The sequence below is a fragment of the Triticum aestivum genome, chromosome 5A (genome assembly GCF_018294505.1).
Source record: "Triticum aestivum cultivar Chinese Spring chromosome 5A, IWGSC CS RefSeq v2.1, whole genome shotgun sequence".
NCBI classification, from domain to species: domain Eukaryota; kingdom Viridiplantae; phylum Streptophyta; class Magnoliopsida; order Poales; family Poaceae; genus Triticum; species Triticum aestivum.
The window spans coordinates 548,330,511-548,334,414 of record NC_057806.1 but is presented as its reverse complement, the minus strand read 5'-3'; the positions used below and the strand labels follow the sequence as shown (position 1 = coordinate 548,334,414).

The following is a 3,904-nucleotide window of genomic DNA, read 5'->3' as shown; positions in this document are numbered from 1 at the left end:
CCCGTCCCGCCCGCCCCGCCCGTCCCGCTGCCTCCTGCCGCGCAGGCCATGGCGGGCCTCGATGGAGCGCAGCGCGGAGCGGCGCGCGCGGACGCACCAGTCGGTGCTGGCGGCGGGCAGCGGGTCGTTATCCCCGTCGGTGGCCCCCGAGGACGTGCTCCGGAAGCAGCGCCTGCTGGCCAGCCCGGCCATGAAGCAGGTCGTGCTCTTCCACCAGCCGGCCAGGCCCGGCGACGCCTTCGACCAGGTGCTCAACGGGCTCGCCCGCAAGCTGCCGCACCGGGCAGAAGGTGCTCGACTGGAACGCCGGCCTCGACAGCGACCTCAAGTCGTGGTAGTGTGTGTATGTTCAGAGTTCAGAAGACCTCACGCCCTGTTCTTCAGAGTTCAGAAGACCTCACGCCCTGTTCTTTTCTCGTTCGTTTCGTTTACGGGTTGGGTTTGAGGGTTCTAGTATTTGCCCCTGTTTTTCAACCCTTAAAAGTGTCAAAAAGTGGCACAACTCAACCCTTAAAACTGCTTTTTAGATTTAAGGGTTTGAGGGTTCTACTAGTAATGCTCTAAGTGCCCTCCAAACACCACCGCTTCATCCACAGACAAAGGCATTCCCACCTTCAATAGCAGAAGAATTTCTCCAGTTTCCAAAACACAAGAAACTACCATGATGAGTACCAAGACATTCGCTCGGCTGGCCAAGAAGTGGCAGAAGGTGGTTGCTATGAGGAGGAAGAGGCTCACCGGGTTGTCATCAACGTCTGCGAAGAAACCAAAGGGTCTTGCAGCACATCATGCTTCTCAGTGGACGGCAAGGGCCACTGCATCGTGTACACTGCTGACGGCGTGAGATTTGAGGTGCCGCTTGCGTTCCTCGGTACGACAGTCTTCGGCGAGCTCTTTAGGATGTCCCAAGAGGAGTTTGGCTTCACAGGCGTTGACAGTCGCAGAATCACGCTGCCATGTGATGCATCGGTGATGGAGTACGCCCTGTGCTTGCTCAGGAGAAGCGCCTCTGCAGAAATGGAGGCCGCGTTCCTCTACTCCATGGCGATGCCATGCCACTATCATGCTGCGGCACATCTGGGAGTTAACCAGCATTTTGGTGTCTGCAACTGCTGATCACCATCTGCCAGACATAGGGATATAGGAAAAAAGGAAATTGTTTATGTGAAGCATTTTGATCATGCAAGTGAAGAAGCAAACAAGGAAGATGGGCGGTACTTAGGGACACTGCTCTTTCAATGTGTATATATACATCTTGCAAAGATATATGATTGATCACAGATTTTTAGGACCTAAGCACGAAGCATTGCTGAAAAATTCTTCTGCATAGATATATGGCCTCAGACCCCAAAATATTACAAAGGAACATTGGCGAGGGCTAGAAAATCTTCACAGATAGAGAAGGAAACTGACCATTTGTAGAAAAGATCTGTGTTTTATTCGAACCAAGATAAAGTTGTGAGATTACATTTGAATTGGGATTGCAGTGGAACATTGACTAGGGCTAGAAAATCTTCATAGATGGATAAGGAAACTTTTTTTTTGCGAATAGGGTAAGGAAACTGACGGTTTGTAGAAAAGCTGTGTTTTATTCGACCAAAGATAAAACTGTTGAATTTTATTTGAATTGGGACAGGAAAACCTGCTAATGTGCAGAAACAGACCAGTAATCAGAGACATTGAATGAGCTCATCCACATTTGTATTTGGCCAATCTAGGTACCACACAACCACTAGTTAAGTGATAAGGATCAACGTGATGATCCTATAGTTTTTGTCCGATCTTTCACCGCAAGACAATTAGATAGCAAACTTTCTAATCGCGTGATCAATCCACGCAACCTGAAGATGAGGAAACGAATCCAGCAAGCAACGTGAAGATGAACAACATGCCTCTAACCTTGGCACGATAATCCTTGATCACACAAGAACCTTCATGCAATCATCACTTTATTTGATAAATAGCAGCGCCGTCCCCGGAGGGATGATTCACCACGTGGACACAATGTTCAAAACTCAATCTAAAAATTTCACCCCCTCTAAACCTAGCCACTAGCCTCCTTATATAGGCATCTAGAAAACTAATCGGTTGGACAGGCCCACACCGAAATACACAAAATAAAAATCCTAAGTGGCCCATAACAAGACTTGGAAATAAAAATAGATAAAACTAGAACCGACCAAGTACATGGTTCGGTCACCCCCTTTGGCACACCTCTAACTTGGAGGAGTCCTGAAGTTGGGCTTCACCTCCTCCTTCATGGGAACAACATGAGGTACTGAGATGCCCTCATCATTAAGTCACTGTCATGGACAATACAAGTAAACTTCAGGTACTAACAAAGTGAGCCCTGCGCTGCAACTTACATTACTGCAGTCCATGAACAAAAGCCACCAGAAAACAAAAATAGTGACATGAACTAGTGACAGCTCCATAGAGATGGACCTGATGCCATTCTGGCCCTGATGGTTACCAACTGGTTGGCCCATAGGAAAATGCAATGGAGATACCAGGAATGGCTGTCACATGCGATGCTGAAGATCATGCAGACGATGAGATATGGAGCTGTCAGGCAACTTGCTAGATTTGCAGCAACCAAAGCACTGCTAAAGCAAACAACAAACACCTAGCATGCAGCTGAAGCTGAAGCTGTACTCACCTATTCAGAGATGATTACTGCACCGAAGGGACCCTGGATGGTTTGCTCTACTAGATGACCAGTTGCGCCAAATGGCGCAAAGACCCGTTTAAAACCATGTTCGTGTTGAAAATATTTGCATTTTTTCAGTAATTGTATATTTGAGTACATTTGGTAAGAACTTATACCCCTATATATAAGTGAAATTAAATGCAAATATTTTCTTAAGGTAATAATTAATGCCACAAATTAGATCATCGGTAGGTCAAGATAGTTGAGTCTGCAATTAGGAACTCCGAGTAGCTGTAAACTTGCATTAAAAAAGGAGTAAACACAAGTGACACAATAAAATGTACTTAATACATGAACTTGTGAATATTGTGTACAGGAGAAGTTAAATAGAAATAGTGGTCAATTAATCTAACCTCACCATCCAGAGAACTAATCTGGACGTGCTTCCTTCAGCTTTGTCAAATAAGAACATAGGCCAAAAGAAAGGGATGAGATTAGCTGATAGACAGACATGCATCATATAGATAGCTTTGGTCACCTAGCTTATGGTAACTAAGATATGCAGTATTTAGATCAGGTAGAGCCTGTACCAGCCGTGTCGAAAATGACCTCATCATCTAAGCTGCTCTTCATGGTGGGTGTGTTTCGGCGGGTTGTAATTGGCAAAAGCAGAAATGCCTTCCATAGACATCATCCACCAGCTGCTGCTCAGATAGTCTATGATTCCATCTTTTTCTTTCAGCTCGTGTTCCAGAGATTTACTTTTTGTTGAACCAACTGCAACTTATCATAGTTGATGTCTTGCAGCACTTTGTTGTAAGAGGCTTCCATGTATTTAAGAGGTTCGTCTGCCAGCCAATCTTCAGACTCATCCAGTTTCATAGACATAGATGGATATTAATGTCTTTGCAAGTTCATTATTTAGCTGGTACTCAATGGATAGAATTAAACACTTGCCTCGAGGTCCTTGCCTTGTGTGTTGAGTAAGCTGCGCTTGGAAGGCCAAGCTCTCTCATCGTAGCATCCGGAAGCACTTTTGTTGGAATATTAACGTTTTCCATCACGGCGGACTGGTCACAAAGAGAAAGACATTGTAAGCAAGTGTTTGAAGCTAGGCTACAAATTGATATTCTGAATGTGATCCGTGATCCAGCAAAGAAGCAATAAAAATACCATACAAATTTGCCACTAAGGTAACACTATATATATAGGCCTTACCCAAATGGAAAAGGAAAAAAGAATGGGAAAACTTCC

The 3,904-nt window shown here is 45.2% G+C and overlaps 1 long non-coding RNA gene and 1 pseudogene across 1 annotated transcript; one reads left to right on the top strand and one right to left on the bottom strand.

Moving 5' to 3' along the window:
• The first annotated feature begins 661 nt into the window (after positions 1 to 661).
• Positions 662 to 1,116, top strand: LOC123101519 (auxin-responsive protein SAUR36-like; annotated as a pseudogene).
• Positions 1,117 to 1,932: 816 nt separating this feature from the next.
• LOC123107612 (uncharacterized) lies at positions 1,933 to 3,885 on the bottom strand. Its single transcript, XR_006451701.1, has 2 exons — positions 3,241 to 3,885; positions 1,933 to 3,103 (listed from the first exon to the last, which is right to left on the bottom strand). It is a non-coding gene; the product is annotated as an uncharacterized lncRNA (long non-coding RNA).
• Positions 3,886 to 3,904: the final 19 nt, after the last annotated feature.